We start from the raw sequence: 27,281 nt of genomic DNA on the forward strand, positions 1-27,281 counted from the left end.
GACAGCAGGTTTTGATGGTGAACTTGAAACTAATTTCTTCTCTGACTAGAGTGAAGCTGCAGTGAATCAAGACTATCATAACCAGCTTGGGTCCACAACAGGAGAGCTGGAGAATGTGCAACTCTGTAAATAGCCAGAGAGCCAGCAGAGAAGCAGAAGACTGCAAATGCCCAGGCAGTTGGTTTGCTGCTACTAGACTTTCAAAGGAGTGTCACAGCAAAGAGATTGCTCAATATATGTCAAAATATGTTTGCAAATGTACAAGAATGGGCATTAATAGTATATCAGGGCGCCCCACCAAAGTCAAAGTGTGGGAAACACTAATTTTGAACAGCTGAAGTTTGATTACTTGGCTGACACCTTTCAGATAACTCTTCCTGTTTTCCTATCACATATCAGACTTTCAAGAAACATAAAAAACAAGCCTAAATCTAGGTTTACACGAGTGAGTAAGCAGCTCGACAAAAAGCGGGCATCGGTTTTGTGGGAAATTACAATGTAATTATTTTGTCAGATTCTTAATAGTCCTCCAACCTCGGGGTATATTGTTCACTGTTCCGTAATGATACATGCTGACACTGATCAAAGTGAAAGTAAAACTGCAGCCCACAGTAAATTGTGGGGACACGATCAGCACAATCCTCTTCAAACAAAGGGCATGTAGGCGTAAAAATACGCCTGCAGTAGACATAAGCTCCGCCCAACAACAGGAAGATAATGACTGGTTTAAATGGGCAAAGCAGATTTGTGAGAGGAAACAGGAAAAGTGCTATTCTGCATTGGTTAGTATTGCCAGTTTTTCTGTGTACATTCACAGTGCTAAAGGTCAGTTTATATCTATAAATGCTTTTACCTGTGGACTGGAATAGAGAAACTGAAAGAAAGATACTGTAAGTGCAAGGCAGAGGAAGGTCAGGAAGCAGAGATACATCAATGAGCTGTGTACTTTCCTTGAAGGAGGCCTTGGGGAGTGTGAAAGTGCTCAGTCTTTGTGTATATACTGTAGGAGCGCGCAACAGAGGTTTTGGGGAACGGCAAAGATGTGTTATTGCCACAGGGAATGCAGAGAAGAACAAGCAGTGAGTCCAGGGCTGATATCCTAAGATCATTTGAAACAGCAGTCCAAGCTGGTGCAGTGCTAGCGACTACACAAACATGTGTGCAAACTGAAAAGAGAGCTATTATTCTCTACATCCCATCCTCTCATTTTTCATTTAATTTCACTTCATCTGTGTGTTTTCCCGTGTCTATCAATGTGAGTGGCAGTGAGTGGGCACATAAGAGTGCGAGAGAGGGATGAAGGAGGGGAGGAGCACAGAGAGACAAGACCGCATCGGCGCTGTTTGCAGTAGCTGAGAGATGTTCATGGACAATGCAGAAAAGTTCAGATGTAGCACCTACACATCTGCGCGAGACTCACACGCAGAGATTAGATTTATTTCATTATCTGATAGGGAGATAAAGCAGAAATGCCACATCCAGAAATGATACGCTTGTTACGGTAGCTAATGGAGGATGTTCTGCTTCTGCTTAATCCAATAAAAACACATTCTCCCATTTTATCTCAGTTTTTGTGCATAACATATGTTGACTAACCCATGTGTGCCTAAAATTGTGTCAGTTCAGTAATGAAGGCTTGTTCAACTGAAACCTGATTTCAAACCAGCTTTAAAAGCAACACTGAACTCACTGGAGTCCCGAGATGTTTGGTTCATGAGGGAATGATGCCTTAGTGGTTAGAGGGCATGTCACAAATACCTCAAAAAGGTAGGGGCAGTGGTTAGCACTGTTGCCTCACAGCAAGACGGTCCTGAGTTCGACTAGCCTTTCTGTGTGGAGGTTTCGTGGCTTCATCCCAAAGTCCAAAGACATGCAATTAGTGGGGTTAGGTTAATTTATTATTCTAAGCTAGGTGTGAACGGTTGTCTCTATGTGCTAGCCTGCGTCAAACTGGCAGAGCATAACCCTGCCTCTCGCCTGTAGGTATAGATATAGATATATAACATTTAGACACTGAGTGTTTCATTTTGATGAAAGGCAGTCCCAAAAACATGAAATGTCACTATTGTTGGTTTTAAAGAATCTCCCTTAGCTGGATTTGAACAAATTTTTTTTTTTACTTAACATTTTTATTTATTTATTTCAACAAAATATTGTGCACTCAAATAAAACCTTTTTTAATTAATTTAAAAAAATTGGTTCCACACAAGTTTGTTGAATAGGTTTGTTGAGAAAATGACTGCACTTGACTCTAAAATGTTGAACCGCCTTAACAAAAAGCTATTGAGTTAACGTGACAAAGCACAGTATTTCACTGAAATGACTCAAATTAAAGGAAACTGTTTCTTAAGGCTTGTAGGTAAAATCCAGAAGAAGACAATGTCAACGTGCTTTGTATCCTTCAGCTGGATGGCCTTTGTTGACTTTTTTAACAAAGCAGTGTCATGCGCCGTGGTGCGCGGGCACGAAAGGATCCAGGCGCAGACTCCGAGCTAACAAAAAGACACTTTATTAAAACAACGAAAGGCGACCCGGGGAAAGTAGAGAGCAAAACAGAAACTAAAAATCCGGGGAAACAATGACACGAGGAAGCCGGGATCGGGACGGCGGGGGGCTGCAATAGAAAGGGGAGATGATTACTAGGGAGCCAGGAAGCGGGGAGAACATATCAGGACTGAGTTAGAGTAGGGGCTTACGATAGAACGGAACCGTGGGAGCTCGGGAGGGAAGTGTGGCAGTCCGTGGGGGCAGGAAGTCCGTGGAATGGCGAGTGGGCCAGGTGAGCGCCGCGAGATCCAGTTGAGCCGGAGGACAGGCAGGTAGCAGACGCCGAGTAGAAATCTGGACAGAAGTAGGCAGGTTAAACAAAGTTCCAAGCAGAAGAGAATGCACACTTTTCGTGGAAGTCTGGTTACCACTGTGGGGATGACTACGGACTGGCGTGGAGCATCCGTCAGCGCCGGATTAAGTGGATCTCCGTGTAATCACCGGGATGGAGAGCAGGTGTGCTAGTGATGGCCCAGCCCGGGGGTGTGGCTACCCGAGCATCACGCATTCCACAGACCATGACAAGCAGAGCTTTTTTAAAGAAACTTTTTATCCTGTAGAAACATTAAATTGCCTTGAGGTGGTATCTATACTCACAAACTCATACAATTGCTTCTTATACTTTGGAGCTAACCGGCCACAATATCATACAGGTACAAACCACAGCTTCATACTGTGTACAGAGAGGGACATGTTTAAGGTACCTGGACAAAAACGTTACTGTGCCACACATGATGACACAGTGTACATGTGGATATTTAAAAACCAGGTACTTTTTAATACAAGTCTTTTTTACTTGGAGCGGACGCTACGTTGCGACCTGAACACCATTTCATAACTAAATAAGTTGTCAATCACATGCATTAACTTAAATATAGAAAATTTCCTGGTTTCTAATAGAAGGTCTATAGGAGGTGGAAATAACAGTTCTCCTGCAGCTGCCTTTCTCATATCCACTCTGCAATTTTGCAGTCAGACCACAACCATTTTTAGACAGGACCTTTTTCAAATTTATGGTAGTGGACGACCAGGGAGATGTTGCAAATGTTATTAGATTTTTGCATCATGTTGATAAAGCACCATAACTTGACAGTTATGTAATAGCCAAATGAAATATTCCTGTGCGAGGTCATTTTATCAATTTTATAATTTAAAAATAGTGCCACTATGACATAGTTTGTCCACTAGAGAGTCCTGACAAATGCACTCTGTCATCTAAGTATCCTCCTCTGCACAGCTTGCTTTTTGGGGCCATTCTGTGGATGATATTTAATGGACTGTCTGCTTGTGTGCTGTTTTGCAGTGTCATATTATAATTTTTCTTAATTTATTTTTTTCTGTTAATGCCGACAGGAAGAACATTGAGTGCACCGTGTGATAGTGCTGAGCCAAAATCCTCCCGCAAGTAAAATGTCAGAAGTGAAATTAGTTATGATGGGAAAAAAGGCACCTGCTAGAGTTGGTCATCTCTCAGTAACCGTGGAAACAACCAACGAATGTAAAATTGCCGTTACCTTGGAAGTTGAGTGAGTGATATTAAAAACAACTAGTGGAATGATGGATGTCCTTATGACGGGGTGAGGTTTTTTGGATTTTTTTCTTTTTTTGCACAATAAGGTATAAGGTGTCCCTGTGTGTTTTTGTGCGTGTCATTCAAACAAAGAGAAATCAAGGCGTAAGTGAGGAATTAATCAGCGCTCTCCTCCTTTCAGTGGAGCGTTCTGATGAATACAGTTATTATGTAAATGATTGTTCCTGCGTATGTGCTGCAGATCCTGATTTTGCCTTCTGTGTCGCGGCCTCCTTCACACAAAGATCTAAATGCTAGTGGGGGTTATGTGGGTGTAAAAGATTAGTAGCGGTTCCTCTGAGTGGAGCGAACTACACTGACCTATGAGTCACAGTAGCCCTCCGATTAGAGCGACGAGTGCTGTACGCAGCTCTGTTTTCACTCGCAGGTTTAAGCCAGTTTTGGGGGGAGATTTTCTACATTAAACTCAACCCACTCTTTAGCGTTTGGTTGAAACATTTTGATCTTGTTGTTGCACTAATCCCTTTTAAATGCAGAAATCTTTTAAATCCCGCCTTAAAATTCACCCAAAAATATCTTTGGAGTTTGGAGGAATCTTCCTAAGCAGCCTGCAGAGGACATTTAAAGAGACCCCTGACTGATTTTAGTATAAAAGACAGCTTCCTAATTCTCGAGTGCCTTGTCTTAAATTGAGTCTGACTCATCCGATCATACGGTTTTTCTTAAAGAGAAGGGGAAAAAACCAACACAAAAACCAAAGCACAAAACATGCGCTTCAAAAAACCAGAAGCTTTTTCTGCTTTTTTTCCCCCTAACTATGCCATAAAAACAAAGGAAGATCAAAAAGCTTGGGTTGAAAAAGAAAGTTTTTGCGTGTATTCTGTTCAGTATTGTTGCAGCGTTGTGCAGAGGCAAAAAGCCTTTTATATTGCTTTATAATTGTAAGTATTTTGCCAGATATGTGTACTGGCAGTGGGAGAATTTCTGCAGATATTCCTGCCACCACAGACACAGACGGATCTTAAAATGGTGCGCTTGTTTCTAATGAATCTATGAGTCACACAGAATTCTTTTTTTTTTGCATATTAGTTTTTCTTTTTGCAATGAATGCTCTTGTATTATTTCCGCTGATGAGAATACCAGATGCCATATTTCACTGCTATTTTCTTATTCCTCAACTCTTTCTCAGGTCAGCTCAGGTAAGATTCCAGGAAAGCTCCAAAACGACCACCGTAATTCACATGGGGGAGCTTAAAGATGAGGTCTGAGTGGTCTAAAGTGGTGGTGGTGGTGGTGGGGGGGGGTTCTGTAAAAGTATATTTATTTTGTATTTCATGACTCTGAAATCATGCAAATGTCTGCAAAACCTGTTTGCTTTTTTTAAACTTCCTTGAATTTTTCACCTGATATCTTTATTGAAAAAAGACAAACACGCACAAAGTTAAATTACACTTGACTGGCATAGCAAATGTCAACAGAATTATGTCATACAGTGCCAGGAAACATAAGATAAATGTTAATTATGTATTTGGCATTTCACTAATGTGGAGTCGAGGAAGATGCAAGACTGCATCAAATGTGCTTAAACACATATCGGGGCTTACAGGCAAACACACTTCTCAAAACAAACATGCATTCAGAGAAGCGGGCACGGGAGCTCAGAGGCTGTAAAATGACAGGAAAGTGACAGCTTGATCAGAAAATTGTATTTCTCCTCCTTTGACTGATCTAACAGGAAACACACTGTATCCTGGCAACAGGCCTCTTGCTGTGGCACTGAGAGATGGACAGGATGCAAGGGCCTGTGTGTGTTTCTGTGTGTGTGTGGGTGTGCGCGCGCGCGTGTGTGTGTGTTGGATGAATGGTGAGTATATTTGTGTCTTCTGTCATTTTAACCCTGCTGTAACCCGTCAGACCCAGCAGTTGGTCGTACTTGAACAAGTCGTGCTGCCAAACGTTCAAATGCAGAACACAAAGTTTTTCAATGTCTCTGTAAAAGAACACACAGGATATCCCACATAGGCCTTTTTTGTGTTACTGACATTTCTGTACGGGAATTTTATTATACATATTATATCCTACCTTGTAGGAATAAGCTTTAAATCACAACATGACTGTAGTCATGAAGTAAAGCGTTTAGAGGACTTTTATTTTTAAAAATGGACTAAATTTTCTATTCCCTTCCTGTGTCTGATATCCAGTCCCCCTCACCTGCTCAGTACTATTTATTTTATTTCAAAAATATGCTCAGCCTATATTTTTTAACGTCACTCATAGAGATCTGCTTCTGGGACACCTCTGCAGCACATGTGGAGGAATTACAAGCATGTAGACTAACTGGAACACCTGAACATACCAAAATATGTTCAGGTGTTCTCCAGGGTCGACCGGGTCTTCATTACAGACACAGACTTCAAACATCCACAAGAAACTAACATAGGTTATAGCAGATCACCATACCACGGTTGGTCTTGTTCAAATACAGGAAATGGTTTAAGGTGAGATAAGGTGATACAATGTATAGTATAGTGTCAAGTAAGTATTTATCCCCTACAGGATTTCTTCGTTTTTTGCAAGTTTGTCACATGTAACTGTTCATATTTTAATATTACACAAAAATAACCTGAATAACTACAAAATGCAGTCTTAAAATGACGGTTTCATTTATTAAGGGAAAAGGTCATCCAAACCTAACTGCGCCTGTGTGGAAAAAGTAATTGCCTCCTCTTGTTAAATCCTGGATTAACTGTGATTAGCCAGATTCTTTGGACAGCTGAATTCAATTTCAGTAGCCACACCGAAGCCTGATTAATGCCAGACCTGTTAAATCAAGAAATCACTTAAGTAGAATCTGTCTGACAAAGTGAAGTTATCTTTACGGTCTCAAAAGCAACACATCACTCAAGACAAGATGAGAAACAGTCATTGACGTCCATCAGTCTGGAAAGGGTTTATAAATAAAACATTTTAAAGGCTTTGGGACTCCACTGAACCAGGGTGAGATCGATTATCAACAAATGAACATCCTGATAATCTCTAAAACTTCTGAGAAAACCATTGTGTGGATTAACAAGAGAAAAGTAGAACTTTTTGGAAGGTTTGCATCCCTTTACATCTGACAGCACTAATAATCAAACATGGCGGTGGTAGTGTGATGGTCTCAGGCTGCTGTCCAGGCTGACGTGAATGACTTTCTATTGTTGATGGAACCATTAAGTCTCTTCTCTGCCAGAAAACCCTGAAAGAGAATGTCCGACCATTAGTTCATGTCATGAAGCTCGAGCTCACTCGGGTTACGCAGCAGGACGATGATCCAAAAGGCAGCAGCAAGTCCAGCTCTGAATGGCTTGGCCAAGTCCGGACAATGTGGCTGAACACTGAACATTGCAGTTCTTCCTGCCAAGGGTAGCCCAACCAGTTATTAGATTTAGGAAGCCCTGTAGGTTTGATAACTTTCGCAGTTGTTAAAAAACTGCAGTTTGCATCTTTGTCTAATATTAAAATTCATTCAATGATCTGAAACATTTAAGTGTGACAAATGTGCCAAAAACTAAAAAAACTGAAAAGGGTCTTTTCAAACTTTTTTTTTTATATTTATTTATAGTTTATGAACTCATCCACTCTGTTTTTCTGGATGCGAAAATGGCTAAAACAGCAGGATAATTAAGAGAGATTAGCATCCCGGTATGTAGGCCCAGCAGGGGGTTAACTCTGACATGGCGCGCTGCCTGTTTTTACATTTTTATGCACTGTAGGTCTTCATTGCCCAAAAACATTTGTATTCTTTGTTTACAAATAGCATAGATCATTTTTTAAGTTGAGCTTTGTTAAGTCTGACTACAGTGAAGCGGGATCAACCTGACGTCTACCCAGCAGCTTGAATTCAGCCAGAAAGAGCTCACTGTTATGACTGTGTAGTTTGATTTAGCCCTCAACTTTATTCAGTGTAACTGGTCCAACTAACCCACATCTGTGTGAAGAACGTTATCCTGTGGTGGATATGAGCACATGAAATTTGAATGACATGGAGCCTTTAAGGGTTTATTATTACAAGGAGGAGTGGAGACAGCGTAGCAAACTGCAACATAAGGGAAAGAAAAATCTGATCCTCGTGGTAGATGTTAGTGAAATTTGGCAGCATCAGACACAATGACAGAGGAGATCCATGTTACTGCCAGGTGCAATTGGTAGTTTGTATACTTGTTGGCGTAGGAGCTTGTGAGCATGTGTGTAGGTGTGTTAAAATGATAATAATAAATGCGAGAGAGAGAAAACCTGAGTTTGCATGCACATGTTGGAGCCAAGGATGTAGCAGTGTTTCTCCATATGTGTATGTATCAGTGAGAGATATTGGTCTGTCTAGGTGTGAGAAGGGGAGTATACCTGTGCATGTGTTTGTGTGTGTGTATATATGTGTGTGCATGCGCGCGCATGTGTGTGTCTGTTAGTGTCTTAATCCTCCCCGTCAAAATGATTTTACAGCCCTCGCTCATCTCCTCCAGTCTTTCCAAACAGAGGAAGAGAAGATTAGTCACACCTCCTCCACTCTTGCTCTCAGTCTCTTCCTTTATCCTCTGTTCCACAAGTGTGTATCTGCGTACGTGTGTGTGTGCACGCACGTACGCAATGTGTCTTTGTTTGTGTGTGGGCTCAGCGGTTTTACGTAAAGCTCCATAGAAAAGGCAAGAGTCAAGCAGAGAGTCCTTGGCAGCAGAATGTAATTGCTGCTCAATGGACCATTTTCTGCAGAGCTGACCCTGCCATATTGAGTTTTCTGTAGACGAGTATGCACACACGCACACACACACACAGGCCTTAAACGATGAAACTGCAGTAGGACATTCAAAACTATGCGAGAGGAGTGACACGCAAACGTATTGAAAAGAACAGCTCAAAGACACAGGTGTGTAGACAAATGCACACTAGGTGTTGTGTATGGTTCACGTGGAAATGTAAAAACGCACAAACACATGTGTATCTTTATACGCCCACAAACACACCCTCTTTCACACATGCAAAGCTGACAGGACACTGTGGGTTTTTTTTAAGAATTATAAGCCCACGTTTGTCTTGATGATGATAATTACCACCTAATTACACTCACACACAGAACATAATTAACTACACAGCTGTTTTTACACACCGAGTATGTGTTTATGCATCGCGTCCGGGCATCCACGTGTGCTTTAAGGGGTCAGGGAGAAACAAAAGGAAGTGGGTGGCGTTAGCTCCGTTGTGGAAGTGTGTGTGATGACATGATGACCTCTCCATCAGGGCCTCGTGGTCACCTTTGACCTTTGACCAAAGCAAGGCTTTTCGGGTGGAATCCCATGATTTACACAATGTCGTGTTTTTGTAGTATTTTGTAATCATGAATCAATTGTTGCGCTGACTTTATAACAATAACAATTAATATTTCAATGACACGTTTTGGAACTAATATTCGTCAGTGGCTGGTTTTGACATTTTGAGCTTGTGTCGAACCGAGATGACGCTGAAACACAGTGTAGGAGAACTGCTGAGTTGTGCATATTCCACTATATTCTTTTCTAATAATAGTCTTTTGTCTTTCTCTCTCTCTTCTATATGTGTCCCTCCGCGCCTTGCTGATGCTTTTGGGCGGTTCCTTTTAAAGGTAAGAAAAAATGCAGACACCCACTGTATGATACAGATAGATAGATAGATAGATAGATAGATAGATAGATAGATAGATAGATAGATAGATAGATAGATAGATAGATAGATAGATAGATAGATAGATAGATAGATAGATAGATAGATAGATAGATAGATAGATGCTCCACATGAGCAGAAAGATTGAGCGAGCAACGGGGGAGGATGGATCGATACAAAAGCTGATGAACAGGAAGATAGATCGAGGGGCTGAAGGAGAATAGATAGATCAACAGATGGGCAGATTAATTGATAATCACTTGGACAGAAATAAACAGAACAGAGAGATAGAAAGACAAAAAGGGTTAAACAGAAGGACAATTATATCTGCAAGTCTAATAACAGACATTTTGGCTGTGACGGCTTTCCGTGTTGCCATGGCAGCACTGTCACATACCAGCTGGACTGGAAGAGAGATGCCCAAACGCACACGCACATCCATGCGAACACACAGAAGAAAATCCATTTTTCCTGTGCACGCTTCATTCAAAGGGCTTATTTTACTTAATAACATAAATTATAGAACCCTGTAGAGGAAAATTATGTAAATGAAGTCATTAGTGCCTGTGTTGACTTTTATACCTGACCGTGACAGCGGGCGTAAAATGACTGACCATAAACTCCAGTTCTGCAATGTGACGCAAAGAGGTTGAGCGCTACTAGAATGGTAATGCCGTAGAGGCACCTGTGGGGGAAGCTCAACAACATTTTCAGTTTTCTAATATGTGGACATTTCAAGTAGCCCTCCTTACCCTTGCACCTTAATCTGCCTGTTACCACTGTTTCTTCAAACTATGTGGAAAACGCTGTTTTGATTAGTAAATGAAAAACGGACTGGCTCTTATATATTGCTTTTCTGCTCACTTTTTTTCTCTTTATTCAAACTCTGGGTTCAGGATCTTACCAAAGGATAGTACGGTGGCCCTGAGAGGCCAAACGGACTGCAACTTAAGAAAACACCAGCAATAAGAAAAACGCTGCAAAAGCACACAAAACAAAACGGAAATAGAAAAAAAGAAAACAGAAATAGGAAAAAGCAGATTTCCAAAAGCACAAAGGAAGTGTTTCTGGGGAGACAATATCACGACTGACCAGTTGCAGGAACCCAAAACATGGTAGGTGTGTTTTATCATGATTCATATAATGCTGATGACGGATTTTTAGGCTAACAGTCAGGCTAACACACTTACCTCTCATCTTTTCTTTCCTCACAAAACCGATAGATCCTCCACTTCTTTTAAGCGTCTCCCAGCGAAATTCTTAGCATATTTTGGTTCCTGCAACTGGTCCGTCGGGTTATTGTCTCCGCAGAAACACTTCCCTTGTGCTTTCGGAAATCTGCTTTTTCCTATTTCTGTTTTCTTTTTTTCTATTTCTGTTGTGTTTTGCGGCATTTTTCTTATTGCTGGTGTTTTCTCAAGTTGCAGTCTGTTTGGACTCTCAGGGCCACCATAGGATAGCACACAAACTGGAACGGACAGGGATCGAACCACCAACCTTCTGATTAGTAGATGGCCAGCTCTGCCTCCTGAACCATAAACAAAGTGTTTGCTTTAACACAACGCTACCAAGAAATGAAAGAGAGTTTTTGAGATTAGGGTGCGCTATGTTGAAAGCACTTAATGTAGTCTTAAGCTGCTTGCCTCATGCAGAGGTGTGGTAAACTCACTTCTTTCTTAATCCACATGCAATACTTTTTCTTACATTTGAGATCCTCTGCCACAGCTGACACTGACACTGATCCGAGTCACATCACAGGTGCCAGATTACGCACCGTTTCCCATTTATACCAGGTGTAAAGCAAAGGCTCAGTATTTAATGTCTCGTCACCAAGTCGCCTTTTTTCTTTCTTTCTTTTTACCGTTTAATGAAAACATCATGAAAATATGTAACCAATAGGAGTTGGGCTAAATTCGCCTTTTGTTCCACCCTCTTGTTCTTCCTGGATCAGTGTATGTGGAAAATCAATGAGTCCGTTTATGGGATTGCTGTTCACCATAGTCAGGCAGCAACCCCGTGTTGTCTGAGGTAAACTTAGTACTTCTTCTTTTTTTGTCAATGGAGTCTGGTGGGCTTAATGAGAGAAACATAATGGCTCGTGTACAACATCAAAAAGGGCCGTGTGACAGCGAGTAAAGCGATGAAAATTAATATAGGCTACAAATAACCAAACTGACACTTTCATGTTCTCCTGCCAGCTGAAGAACTGAAAACAAAGTGAAATACTTCAGTTGATGGTGTCCCCACAGGAGCAGAAAACCCTGTTGTTGTCTAGCGTGCTTAATTTGGCTGATGTAATTATTAGCTTTGATCGTTTGCACACAGGCCGGAGCTTTTGGGGAGAATGTAAAGCTGAGGGACAAACACAAACTGGGGGAACTTCAAGGAGCGATACTGTGTGTGTTTCTCTTTGTTATTGTCACTTTACGTGCTTCAGTGCAGTTAACCTCAACTGTTTGCTTCTCTCGGAACTCACTTTTACTGGGTTTTATTTCAGCCAAATGCACAACATGTATTGATGGATGTATTTATTTATATTTCTGTCAGGCAAACTATGAAATATTGTTTTTAATGTGGCCAGCAAATTATTTATTTTATTTATATAGTTCCAAATCACAACAACAGTCGTCTCAAGGCACAATTTTTAGTGTAAAGGCCGTACAATAATAGAGAGAAACCCAAACATTCGGATGACCCCCTATGAGCAAGCACTTGGAGAGTCTGGGAAGGAAAAACGCCCCTTTAACAGGAAGAAACCTTCAACAGAACCAGGCTCAGACACAGGCACCAATCTTCTGCGAGCAGCTGTTGGTGAAGTTTTAAAGCACCAATAAAATAGCTGACATGTGTTAAAAACATACACACAACTTTACACAAGTAACTTTGTGTAAAGTTGTGTAGTCTATCCAATGAGCTGCGCTGCTCCTATTGGTCTACTTACTGTCACCTGTTCCTGAAAGGGGCGTGTTAAGCAACTGTTTCAGTTCAATTTAAAGCTACAGAAACTCCATTAGAGCGCCAACACAGGCCTATAGAGGTTTCTCTGTGCACATCGCTTGAGAGTTATCCACCAGCTCTCAGATGTTATGCAACCACCAGTTGCAAAGAAAGAAACATGTATTCCATGATTGGTTAGCTAGCGGTTGGTAGCTGTTGAAATCGATTTCAAAGACGTTGCTCAACAAAAAAACCCACCGTGAGGAGATTGCCACGGCCAGCTGTAGTTTGCATGGGAAATGTCTGCAAACATTCTACCCAAACAGTTGTAAAACTTGAAAAAGTGCGACAAAAAGTTTTGCCGTCAAAGTAAATGTTTTATCTCAGGGTTGCAGCCAACATGTTTCAAAAGGTCCGGCTTTTACTTTGATGGTCAAAGCTCACCATTTCTGGGCTACATCACAATTTTGATAGTAATTAGTGGGTGTGTGGAGACAAGCCAGCGTCTTCCCTGTAGTCTACAGGTGACCACAGAAATCTGCAAAACACAAGAAGCAAGGAGGATCTCCCCGAACACATTTTTCCCTCTCGACCAGTGTTTGCCGTATGGTCGCTGACCGATCCCTAGACCTGTGTGACTGAAGCCTTATTCACTTGTCTCACGTCAAACATGGCTGTCAAGTTAATGTCATGCTAACCTCAGTACAGGCATGGTACAAACAAAATGATCAGTGTGCTGTTTTGGGTTGATACATGAAATATGCACAGTGGGGACATGTGAGACGGGTGAACTTGCCCTACAAGTTACCGTCAGTCCCTCTGCCTCCCTCATCAATCTTTTTAACTGCACTGAAACATGCACATGCTCTTCCCACTCTCTCTGCCCTTCACCCACCCAGTCCTTCCTCTTGTATGTGTTTTTTTCCTCTGCAGCTGTCTGCCATCTATCAATCACTTCACCCCCATCTATTTTCCTCTTGTCTGTTGTGTCATGTCTCCTAATCTGTCTACCTGCTTCTATTTGTCTCTTCGTCTCCCGCTTCTCCCTGTCCTTCTCCTTTGTCCTTTCAATCTTATCTTTTTTTTTCCTTTGGTACTGAGTATAAACTATTGACTTCCATCAGTTGTGATTCGAGTTAAAGCAAAGAATCAGGTTTCTTCAGGTTTCCACTGAAGTGTCTGCTCTCTCATCTTACTTTGGTAGTATAGGCGCATATCTTTGTGCTTGCTGCATGCCCGTGTTTTTGTGTTGCCTGCATTGCGGTGGATAGTTTCTTTGAGACAGATTGCCCTCCTTTTCTTTCTCCTTTTTGTTTATATTCATATTTTTTGAAGAATCACATTTTTTCCACAAAAGCTGCTGTGTGTGTCGGCAGAATAGCATACATTTGTTAAAAAAGCTTCTTTCAGCTGCTCTCGTATTCACAAAGGGTTACACTGCATATTTGATTTGGCAGATTTTTACACTGGATGCCCTTCTTGAGGCAACCCCAAAGGGATTTGTGCATCCTCGCAGGATCGAACTGAGGATCTTTTGCTTGTTAAGTGTAAACTACTACACTGTGGTTAAATACCTTCACATAATGCCCACCTTTGACACAAGCATGTAATCTGCTGTACAGCTGCTCTTTAAACAGTCATCTCAAAATGGTGCAGGTGATATATACAGTTCACTGGGGCTAACGCACACATGCACATACACATGCATGCTAAACTAGATTAACACAGGCAGATAACATGGCCAGGGTTCAAACGGCTGACCATGAGCATGCACGAGTATGTTTGTTGAAGATTATTAATGGCCATACTATAATCTTTGTGTTTGACTGCCCGCTCAGAGGTAATGCGCAAGTACAACCACAAACAAACACGCGCAGAAGATAAGAGGAGAAGATTCACGCTACAGCAGTGCAGCTCTTGCTTTGCAAAAGGTGGTTAAAATCCAGCACACACTGCTGCAGTTACGTGGTGACCAAATGAAGTGTTTGTTTTTCTTGTCGCAGTAATGTTGCCTTCTGTCGACAAGGTGAAAATGCAGTTTCAGGATGGCAGCCTGAGAGTCTGGATAGAATGGCGTTTTTCTACCATTAACCTATTTGAACATGTCTGCAAATGTGCACATGACGTGTTCCGATATCTGCAGCCCGCTGTTTATTTCTGACAAGTGCATGGGCCACGATGGCAAGGAGTTAGACGTGTATTTAGCAGTGTAACACGTGCATAGACACACACACACACACAGAAACATGCGCACGTATACACAGAGTGCTTATTTTGAAATTCAAAGCAGACTTCTGCGAGTCCCTGATAAGGCAGCCTTGCAAGATACAACAAATATTAATATTAGTTTTAACTATTTCACAAGGTTTGCATCACATGTTTGTGTCTCTGTGTGTGTGGGTGTGTGTTTGTGTGTGTTTGTGTGTGTGTTGTTCTGAAGTAGCTGCCATCCATCAGCCACTAAACTAAGCTAAATCAATCACTTCTAGTCCAATAAGCTAAGTGGACCTCACTAGGGATTTTGTGCCTGAATGTGTGTGTGTTTCTGTTTAAAACGCACACAACCATTTGTAGACTGCTTCATCTAATTCATTTTCATTAAATATATTACGTTTTTCTGCTAAGTCAGCACAACTCATTTGAATGTGAGATTTACACTGCGTCAGGAGTCTCTCGCTTCCTGGTCACACTGAACCCAAACGTGACAGGCTTAACGACACAGACACTTGTCTCCCTGACGATGACACAGTTTAACAAACGCACAATTTGTCCACCTGGTGGACCTCATGGGACCTTCCTGCGCGAGTCCAAGGAGTGCAAAGTGTTCACATCAACAGTTTACTGCATCATTGTCACATAGTCTGAAATGTGTGTGTGCGTGTGTGTGCGTGTGTGTGTGTGTCATTTATGTTCTGCCACAGCAGGCTTCTTGTCCGGTCGTCTCTCTCCGTGTATCTGTGGCAGGAATCCTTTTTGTCAGAGTTATGGCCTCGGGCTTCAGCAACATGCTGTCAGGCTGTTTTTGGGCTTGTGTGTGTGTGTGTGTGTGTGTGTGTGTGTGTGTGTGTGTGTGTGTGTGTGTGTGTGTGCATCCTTATTGGTGTGTGTTTGTGACCTCTGGGGCAAGTATTGATTGAATGTCTGGCTCCCCACTGTCACGACACAGCTTTATTAGCAATAGGTCTCGTCTTCCCCACCTCTTCCTCTTGACATATCTTCATCACATTTTCTCCCTTTTTCCCGTCTTCATGTTCAGTGACCCCGCTCTCCTCCATTTTATCTCTTTCCATCTTGTTTAACCGCTCCTTCGTCTTCCTTTTCTCCATTTCACACACACACAAAAAAAAAGATACACGAGCAGTGAGCGATTGGCAACATTGTTGTCAGCGGTAATGTGAGTTGGCAACAGAGTCACAGTGTGAAACACATAATGAACAGTGAAGGACAGAGGTTTAATTACTGGAAGCAGCTCTACTTTTGAGCTCAAAAAGCAGCTGCTGTATGATGAATTTATCATCTTCACTCACTGGTTCGTGTCAGATTTTCACAAAAAATATCACAGATTACATGAATAATGAATACATCACTCTGACACAAAGGTTTGTGCAACATCCAGCCAGTTCCCCTCCCTGCTCATCAAATGACATTTTGTCAAAGGCGTTGGTGTGTCTCAGTTACACGTACGGTGTCCACGTGATGGACTGGGTCATGGCATCACTGAGATGGGGCTCCAAACTCATAATTTGTCAGTGTGCAGGCTCACTGTTGTGAAGTGGCATATGTTAAACCAAACCACTGTCTTCTACAAAGCCACACTATAAGGAGTTTTTAGTGCCTAAGCCTAATCAGGAAGTAGAAGGGAAAGTAAAAAGAGTGAAAATGACATTATGTGACCACCCAGAATAAGAAAACTATGTCAGCATATTAGCAGTTTTACCACAGTAAATAAATATGGACAAATTTAAGATCATCCAGAACTCAATCAAAACTTTTCCACGTGGGAGGAGATCTTAAATAAAGACATTCATTTGCAGACTTTTTTCAGCTTGGACTTCATCCATCAGGCCACGCGAGGATTCAGTGTTTCATTTAAAGCAATGTCAGCCCCTGACCATGGTGTCGTGTGTGAAATGAAAAAGTCTTTGAAATCAAATCTGTACTTCAGTGGGAGCCAATAAAAATAGGACAGCCATGTGGCGATGTGGGACCCGCAAGAGTGTTTGTCACAAGCCTGGCAGCGGGGTCCGACATCAGCTGCAGCCAGGTCATTGTTGACTGACTGTGGCAGGAAAGCAAGCCAATACCAGTGACCTGACTCGGTGAGATAAAAGCTTGAATAAAAATAAAAAAACTAGACAGGTTAGCTGTCCATAAATTCTCATCTGCAGACAGTTTGTTTTTGAAAGAAATCTACATAAACGCAAAGTGCTAACCACTCATCCAGCTGACTTGCTCAAAATAACCAGACTCACTTAGATGAGTGTGAGCTGTTTACAGCGGGAACAAATCTGGGTAAACACGGTACTTTTGTCATGGGGGCAAAAAAGCAACTAATGCACACATTTTTTCGTTAATACATCAGTCTTCTCAGATCCCACAGACATCGTTCAGTATCCACAGACCGGAGTGGGGACAAATTAGCTCACTTCAATTAATAGACCCATCTTGTAATTACTGTTTCTGGGCTTGTTCCATATTATGCTCATGCTATTGGGGTTATAATTGTTTTCCTGAATCCTACTCTTTGCCTACTGAGACCGCACGGTGTGTTTCATATAACTCAGGGAGAACATCGGTTCTGCCAATGCCAGGAGGGCTGCATAATGAGAGGCTGTGGTTCAGTGCATTTGTCTGTTTATTTAGATGTGTTCAGCATTTGGTCTGCCCATAGTCACATTACAGACTATTTTTATTGACATGTCATATGACAGATGTTATATATGGGAATTCTGTTCTGTTCTTATTAACATTGTACCTTATAATACTGCACTGCATGAAATCTGTCTGTCTGTACGTTCGTTTCTTTGTCCTAATACTCTATCAGGGTTTGAGGAACTCCATTTGGCAGACAGCTACATCTTAGACCCCTGAAGGTTCTTATCTATATCAGATATTATGATGGCATCATGTTGCCTACCAGCCACCTGGCAAACAAGTTAAACTAAGCCATAAAAACCTATAAAATACCATATAATTTTATTCATTACAGTAGCATTTAATTTACACACGAATGATGCTATCATGTTCCCTGGAAACCACTTAGAAATGGACTCAAATGGCCTGCTTTTAGCCTTTAAGCACCTACAACACCTTATAAAAGCATCCTATCATTTTAATTTCACAGCAAAAACGTTTTATTTTTATCCACAGTTGAATTGCCTGGCAACCACCTAGTAAATTGCTAAAATGTCCTATTTTTAGTATATAAGCAACATAGTCTTTACCTTTCTCAATGTGATTAAGTATTGCACGTTGCCAACAGTGCAAACAGACCAAACAATCGCTTAGCATGAGGATCTACTAGTGAAGAAAATATAACATTGTGAGGTCTGAATTTATGTTGCTGCCCATTTGCAAATGGACATAAATACAAATACTTTTGCAATGAAAAACATGAAAAGCTGAAAGGTGTGCTTTGGATTGATACCAGAATTTGCTGTATCTCAGAGCACTATCAACAGCACAAGCACGAGTAGCCCACATGCTGGTTGTACAACATGCACAATCAAATCACAGCAGGCTGACCTGTGTTTGACTTTTGTGTTACCTGTGTGGACTTTTCTTGGTGCAGATTAAATTTTTTCTCCTGTCTGCATCAGTTTCCTTTGAAATCCTCTAGCGCACCCCAGCTGATTTTCACACTGATTGTGCTGCACATCACTGTGACTGGTCTCAGTTTACCCATCAACCAATTTACATGTCAGAAAATTGTGAAGCCAAACCATCAAACCAAACGGTATTGCAAAGCAGCTTTAATTTATGCTCGCTCGCCTGCTAACGTTAAAGGCAATATGCAGTTTCACCTTGAAAAAGTAAAGTGGTGAAGTTTAACTACATGTAGGGAAACTCTTGGCTTTATCGACTGGTAAGAACAACGATAGCTGACGTGTTTGCCTTCAGGGCCAAAACCCTGGTTTATTTCTTACCTGCTGTGACCCTTCTAGCATGTTCACACCCGTTTCCCCAGTGAAACCAATTAACTCTCAGTTCCTCTCCTCATGCAACCTTGTTTCTTTTTCAGGACATACACAGAAAGTAAAGAAGCACTGAAAATATTTATGGCTCCTATATGTGACACCCCACCTCATCCTTACAAATAATACCCTTCAACTCAATGCATCTTCAAAAAAACAGAAGTAAATTAAACTAATACTACATGTTCCTGAATACATACTTCAGAAAAAAAGGAAAAGAAAAAACTTGAGGCTCCACTCACACAGTACTCACACAGCGACATAGTTCAAGGTAGCCCTTTTTCTTTTTTGTTTTTAAAGAGGACACAGGAGAGGAAAATAGGTCATGGGAAAGGAGAGAAGCATGTAAAAGGACATGAAATGACCCAGTAGAAGATAAAATGGAGAGGGAGGCATGAGAGGGGGGAGGGGGGTGAGGGAGGAAAAAAGAAAAGGAGAGGTGAGTGGAATGTCAAGGAGACTCAGAGGTAACATAAGGAGATCGAGGCATTGTGTTGCCCAACACACACACACACACACACACACACATTGATAAACAGGGAAGCTCCCAGAGCGTCCAGAGTCCATCCTGGAATTTTCAACAGGAAATTTATTCTACCCTAAACAATGGCATAAGGGACACACACCCTGACATACACACAGTCACAATGGCTCTGAATCTGCTTAGGAGTACAGTACAACAGAGATAGTACAACAAAACATTCAGATTAGTCAAATCACATTAGACACATTAGACAGCCTCTGCTTAATTATGTGTTGAGGTGTGTGTGTGTGTGTGTGTGTGTGTGTGTGTGTGTGTGTGTGTGTGTGTGAGCGTTCCCTTTCCTTTTCAGTCATTAAAATTGCATTTATGAGATTGCACCTGTGCGTATTTTCATTTGTGTGTGTTTGGATGAACTAATCATAGTGCATTTATAATTCAGTTTAATACATTGTCATTTTTAATTTGCTGTATTCATGTGCAATAGCTGCCCCAGGTGTACACTTTGAAGTCGGGTCTCACACACAGGCACACAAGCTCACAACGTGACGCGCTAAACAGAAGGCTGGAGTCGGGGTGAAAGGTCCCCACGGTTAAAATAACAAGTCTGTGAACTTGTGAACACAGGGAATATGCTCTGTGTGCATGTGTGTGTGTGTGTGTGCATGTGTGTGTGTTGGTATTCCTGACTTCCTGTCTCTTGTCCAAAGAAGAAACACTTGAAAGTGTCAACACTGAAAGATGACAGAGGGTATTTACGGATGCGTCACAAACCTCCCCACAGATTCTCCCAGACACTTTGCTGTGAGCAAATAACCAAACTGAAAACAACAGACCTGCTTGAAAAGGGTGCACTGTTAATTGTTATGAAGTTATATTCAGTTTAGTGTACTTTATGTTGTGTAATTGTCAGGGGAGACGCACATGCACAGCAATCTAATATGGGGAAAAAGCACATTGTACCTGATTTAGCTACCAGCTAATTTCCATCTCCAGTCCCTGGATAAGTAAACACTATATCAATAAATATAAATACATGCAGTGCACTAGATACAGTGAAAATGTAATAAGCTGTATTTGTCTCCACAGTTGCCTCTGTGACAGAGAGAAGAAATTTCACCTGGCAAGTTAATGTGAAGGTGCTATTTTCAGCCTCCTTTAAGTACACTGGCTGCTGCTTGAATATATTAAGTAACAATGTAATCATTTCTTTGCAAAGACATAGACTTTATTAATCTCACACCAGAGAAATTTGCATGTTACAGCAGCAAGAATAAATGAATTAGAGATATTAGAGAAAAATAAATAAGAAAAAAATAGTGTAATTTTTTTAAAGGCAAAAAACCTTACAAGAGTAATTTCTAGTATTTATAAATGGTTGACATATACAGTAATTACACTCACAGAGAAAAGTCTAATTTAAAAATCATCAACAAAACCCAGAATGTGTAAATGTTTGATTATTTAATCAAACTCTTTTATTTACAGATTGCTTATGTAGCGATCCAGCTGAAGGTCGGTTCTGAGGAGATTTACCTGTTGCCAAAAACAAATCCCACGGTTGTCATCTAGAGGGTTTGAAGCCCTGCATGCCCGAGCGAGTGATGTGACATAAGACGGATTCGGTCTTAGACTTTTCCGACCCTTCAACTATTTTCAAACACAACTGATTTCGTGTTGCTGCGGCTCTAGCTTTAGCAACAGGAGACAAACATAAAAGCGGAAACAAAAGTGCAACTAGTTTCTACACGAACAAAACTCAAAATTTGTAGCATCATGAAAAGAAAAGTGATGCAAATTTGTTTTGGAACTTTGGCAACATTGGTTACATTTTACAAGTTCTTGTTCCTGAAAAAAGGATAAGCGGAAGCGGATGGATGGATGGATGGATGGATGGATGTTTAGGTCAGCTACGATCTGATATTTAACTATAGATATGACTTAGGAAAACACATTTATGCATACGTAACTATTTAGATGGCAATCTTCCAATCAACAGCAATAAGTTTCAGTGTAAAGTGAGTCATTTAACAAATATAAATTATTACAGTTTTCTTAATGAATAACCAACAGTACTCCCTGCTAGCACCAAGGAGTACTGTTGGTTAGTACTTTTTTGTCTTGACTCTTCAGGGCACAGATTCAAAAAGGTGCTGAAAACAGAGAATAGAGATTTGGGTCCATATTGACATGATGATGTCACACGGTTGCTGCAGATTTGCTGGTCGCACATCCATGATGTGAATTTCCTCCTCTACTGGATTAAGATCATGTGACTGTGGAGGCCTCTGAGTATGGTGCATTATCCTGCTCAAAGCAGCAACCAGAAGATGTGCACACTATGGTCATAAAGGAATGGGCATGTTCAGCAACAATGCTGGATTAGGCAGTGGTGTTTGATATTTTCTCTTTTTTGAACCATTGTCTGTAAACTCTACAGATGGTTCTGTGGAGAAAATCCCAGTGGATCAGTAATTTCTAAAATATTCAGGTAATGTTCAGTTTGAACTTCAGCAGGCCTCAGTGCATTCACATTCTCTCGTGTGCTTGGCTGATTAGAGCTGCTGAAGAGGCATACCTAATAAAGTGATGCGTGCATTTGTCAGTCCCCTGATAAGTAGAATCTGACATTTCAGTCAACAAGACCGAGCATAAATAGTTTGACTTCCAAATGTTACAAAAGTTTGATGGAAAAAAGAGCATATTACTGTAGAGTTATTTTTTTCTGATGTGAATAAATTATGGTTACGGTTTGGGGGGGGGGGGTTAGCATAAAAGCACCATAGTTAGGACCATGATGTGGTGTGTGTTTTTATGGAACAGCTGTTAACATTAAATGGTGAATTAAGTACTTACTTGGTTTAAAATGCAAATGAATCTGCACTGGAAAAATAATAACTGCTCATAAGCTCAAGAGGTCTAGCTAACCAAACTCAAATGTATAACCACAAACTGTTTATGGTAGAGATGGCAGGAAGCCATCATGTAACCACCTGTAAAGGCCAACATTTGTGCTGTAAGGCTAATGAAGAGGTCTGGGTTCTGGGTTGATGTGTGTGTCTTCCTCCCGTCTTTCTCCCAGGATGGTTGGATGGATGGATGTTAAGAGCACTGGAGGTAGAAACGGAGCAAATGGTAGAAGTTCAAGCAAGGTAACGATCCAGGGGAGGAGAAAAGTGAATAGAGAGCCAAGACAATGGCGAGAGCATGTGGGTGTCTGTTCCTGAACAGAAGAGTCAGATTAAAATAGAACAACAGCCATATGACGACAGTGTGACTGTCAAACACCTGCAGCAGGGAGACAGAGAGAAAGAGAGACTCATAATGGGATGTAAGGGACAAATGCAGAAACAGGTGAGGGGGGGGGGTGGCTGTGAATAGTGAGAATATGCAAAACATTAGAGGGAACAGAGCGACAAAGAGTGAGTCCGTGAATAAGATGCAGATGAGTGAAAGGTTCAGAGCAACAAAAAAAAAGGGTGAGGATGAAGAATGGAGGCCATTATTGTGTCCTCCCTTTCAGATTGTGCGAGTGAGAAACAACTAGTGTTTCTTTTTTTGCCTGCGCGGTCCCATCAGTGTCCCTTTTTTACTCCCCTGAGCATTGAATAAATCCTCACTGCGGCGCTCCCGGGGCGAGAGAAAGTAGATGAGCCTGGGTGTCATTGTCTGTAACAAAGGTGCTATCATACAACACATCTGCTGCATTCGAGTAAGGTCGTTTCTTTGAGCGACCGTGATATTTAGACAGCCGTGATTGGCAGTTGTTGACATTTTTGAGCAGTCTCGTCCCTCGGTTAATACTGATGGCAATCATTTAAATTAGACAAGGTGCTCTGCATTTTACTGCACCAGCACTGTGTCAGGAACACGCTCAAAGCAAATGTTATGGTGTTCTAACAAAGCAGACTGGTAATTAAAATTAACTCAGACATGTCAGGGGTTTTATAAGTGCATAAAAAAAACTGTGCGTCTAAAACTCGATGACTTACACTGAACAAAAATATAAACGCAACACCTTTGTTACTGCTCCCATTCCCCATGGGATGGACGTAGAGACCTAAAATTCATTCCAGATACACAATATAACCATCCCTCCCAAACAGTGGTCACAAATCAGTCCAAATGTGTGGTAGTGGGCACATCTGCCATATTGAGATAATCCATCCCACCTCACAGGTGTGCCACATCAGGATGCTGATCTGACATCATGAGTAGTGCACAGGTGTACCTCAGACTGCCCACAACAAAAGGCCACCCTGGAATGTGCAGTTTTGTCTCACAGCAAAATGCCACAGATGCCACAAGCAATGAGGGAGCGTGCAATTGGCATGCTGACAGCAGGAATGTCAACCAGATCTGTCGCCCGTGCATTGAATGTTCATTTCTCAACCATAAGCCGTCTCCACAGGCGTTTCAGAGAATATGGCAGCACATCCAACCGGCCTCACAACCGCAGACCTCGTGTAACCACACCAGCCCAGGACCTCCACATCCAGCAGGTTCACCTCCAAGATCGTCTGAGACCAGCCACCCAGACAGCTGCTGGAACAATTGGTTTGCACAACCAAACAATTTCTGCACAAACTGTCAGAAACCGTCTCAGGGACGCTCAACTGCATGCCCGTCGTCCTCATCGGGGTCTTGACCTGACTCCAGCTCGTCGCCGTAACAGACTTGTGTGGGCAAATGCTCACATTCGATGGCGTCTGGCACGTTGGAGAGGTGTGCGCTTCACGGATGAATCATGGTTCACATTGTTCAGGGCAGATGGCAGCTGAGAATGTCCCAGTTCTTGCATGGCCAGCATACTCACCGGACATGTCACCCATTGAGCATGTTCGGGATGTGCTTGACCGGCGTATACGACAGCGTGTACCAGTTCCCACGAATATCCAACAACCTCGCACAGCCATTGAAGTGGAGTGGACCAACATTCCACAGGCCACAATTGACAATCTGATAGACTCCATGCGACGATGTGTTGCACTGCATGAGGCAAATGGTGGTCACACCAGATACTGACCAGTTCTGGGTCCCCAGACCCCCAATAGCGCAAAAAACTGCACATTCCAGGGTGGCCTTTTGTTGTGGGCAGTCTGAGGTACACCTGTGCACTACTCATGATGTCAGATCAGCATCCTGATGTGGCACACCTGTGAGGTGGGATGGATTATCTCAATATGGCAGATGTGCCCACTACCACACGTTTGGACTGATTTGTGACCACTGTTTGGGAGGGATGGTTATATTGTGTATCTGGAATGAATTTTAGGTCTCTACGTCCATCCCATGGGGAATGGGAGCAGTAACAAAGGTGTTGCGTTTATATTTTTGTTGAGTGTATTTTGAAACAGGCGCGCGGCTAAAAAAAAACCCATTCAGATTTCATGAAGTGACATCACCGGCTCGGTTAGTGTTGTCACTGTCGTCACAGGTTGTAGGAATGACAGGAACATTAGTGCCGCTTTAATAACCGCTGACAACAACTACCTCCAGAGACGATGACAGCGAAAGAGTCATGCAGCATGAAAGGAAGCCGATGCTTGCTCACTCACAGCCTGAAACAAAAGGAGACATGAGACAGGCTGCATTTACTCACACAAACACTCGAGCAGGAATCAACCGCTCCACCTAAAACGAGCTCATTGTGCACCGCTGTTTGTCATCCGCAGTTTTCATCACAGATTTAGCTGCAGGACTTTGACGGGAGATCGAATGAGCTAAGGTTTTTCAAAAGTGGGCGTAAGTAATAAATGCAGTGCAATTGAGACCAGCGGCAAGTAGGAAAAACTAACTTCCTAATTAGTGGTTTATTGCTCAGTTTTGGATTCACGATCATCTCAAATCTTTGAGAATACTTCATAACCTACCCAAGCTTTATGCTAATTTTGTTTGGGGGTTTTTTGCATGTCACGAGCAGATGTTTTTTGTGAAAGCAAACCCAAATGCTAGGAATAGTTGATAATCCCACACCAGACAACATGTAACACCAGATAAAATAAAATACAAATATAAAAAAAAAAGCACACAATAAATAAATGGTCTGTAAAGCGCTTTACTAGTCCCTAAGGACCCCAAAGCGCTTTACACATCCAGTCATCCACCCACAGGTGATGGCAGCTACATTGTAGCCACAGCCACCCTGGGGCGCACTGACAGAGATGAGGCTGCCGGAAACTGGTGCCACCGGGCCCTCTGCCCACCACCAGTAGGCAACGGGTGAAGTGTCTTGCCCAAGGACACAACGACCGAGACTGTCCGAGCCGGGGCTCGAACCGGCAACCTTCCAATTACAAGGCGAACTCCCAACTCTTGAGCCACAATCGCCTCTAAGAACAGAGGCTTCATAATATTATCAATAACAATAGAAAGATCACAAAACCCACAGACCATGATGCTGATAAACTGAGATCTTTTATGAAACTTTTCAAGGGATTCAATGTCTATTTGATAACTCAGGATGAATTTATTGCTAAATAATCAGGTTTCATAAAGACTAGACCCATAAATAAGCTTATGAATCCACTATTTCTTATTTCTAACTTCTTTCTCTTACTCCTTCAATTAAAATACAAATCTGATTAGACCTGATGAGAACAGCTGTCTGCTGTTGTCTCCAGAGGAGATAAAGGAGGCAACTGAGAGGAGGATTGGCAGACATTTATTACTGCCAGGAAATCTTTGTCAAGTTTTATAGTGTGTGGGTCTTAGAAAAATGAGCCTTGCTGGATATTTGTTATGCATGAGTTTGTATTAAATTTGTAGGCCTGTCCGTGATCTAGCCGAGCAGTAGCTGCTGGCGAAAAGCATTATTGCACTAATCCAAACATCTACGTTTAAAGAATGCTGTAAGTAGGATTATTAAAACAATGTAACAAGTGCACTAACTTTGCAAGGAGACTGTCTATAATGTTACAGGAAGTGACCATATGATATGACATGTTTGAGGTTTATGACTTAAAGGCAAATGTTTGCCCAGGGAGTTTGCATGTCCTCTTCGTTGGGTCATCATTTCCCCTCTCAGACTTAGCCTACGCTTTTAATTTAACGCCTATTTCATTCTATTAAAATCTGTTAGCCCCAGTTTGTGCTGTATTATTAAAGCATCACTTGCCTCCAGTCCTTTTTGCAATTCTTCAAATCTTGTCTCTCTCCAACTGAGCAATGTGTGAATTTCATCAGCGAGCAGTTTTCTGTCTTTATAGGATCGGGTTCCCGTGTTTAGTCAGTCCACTTCAGCCTTAATTTCTGTTCCTCGTTCTTTCTGTCTATCATCTGCTTCCTTTCGAGTCACGCTGTAGAAACATGAATTATGAATTATGGTTTGTTGGCTGCTCTTGCGATGTGATCTTAATAAGTTTCACTGGAAGCTGCTGAAAATCGCTGTCTCTCGTCTTCTGAGTCTCTCTTTCTCACACACACAGGTTGTTTGGTTAATTACGGGGCAGCATTGCGATGCATCTGTTTCTCCTGTACCTCAGCGATAGGTCACCCTTGTTGTTACTGGAGTCAGCATCGCTCCGTTGTTTTTAAAACCTCCTCCTCTCGGTACTCTTACCTGAATGAATGGGGGGTGTGTGCTTGTTCCGAGGCCCGTCTTCATGGCTTGGCTGTATTCTACAGTGCATGTGTCTCCAGTATGTTAGTGATGCTACTGGAGACCCAGCTCTGTTGGAATAACAACCAGGACCTCACGCTGCTAGCCTCCCACCAGCTGTGGTGTGCATGTGTGTGTATACATGCCTCTGCCTGTCTTTCTCTCAATCTTTCCTTAAATCGTTAAATGTGTCCCTCATCCCTCCTCTCTCCGTGACAGACGACCGGTGAGGAAAAATCAATACACACTGGTAAATCACTTATATGTTAAAGAGCAGAAGAGCCCAGCTGTGCATCTCTTGCTGACTCGAACGGGATT

At 42.0% G+C, this 27,281-nt stretch overlaps 1 protein-coding gene and 1 long non-coding RNA gene across 3 annotated transcripts in view; one reads left to right on the forward strand and one right to left on the reverse strand.

Annotated features, from left to right (window-relative positions):
* pde2a (phosphodiesterase 2A) overlaps positions 1-27,281 on the forward strand; it is a 172,568-nt gene that overhangs the window by 101,919 nt on the left and 43,368 nt on the right. The gene's annotated exons all lie outside the window — the stretch shown is intronic.
* LOC146559415 (uncharacterized) lies at positions 2,448-3,066 on the reverse strand. The gene is made up of 3 exons (XR_014888285.1): positions 2,916-3,066; positions 2,697-2,841; positions 2,448-2,614 (listed from the first exon to the last, which is right to left on the reverse strand). It is a non-coding gene; the product is annotated as an uncharacterized LOC146559415 (long non-coding RNA).

Source organism: Mchenga conophoros, linkage group LG14 (assembly GCF_057382185.1).
Source record: "Mchenga conophoros isolate Kocher_MC1m ecotype Shallow Benthic linkage group LG14, M_conophoros_male_GT1.1, whole genome shotgun sequence".
NCBI classification, from domain to species: Eukaryota; Metazoa; Chordata; class Actinopteri; order Cichliformes; family Cichlidae; genus Mchenga; species Mchenga conophoros.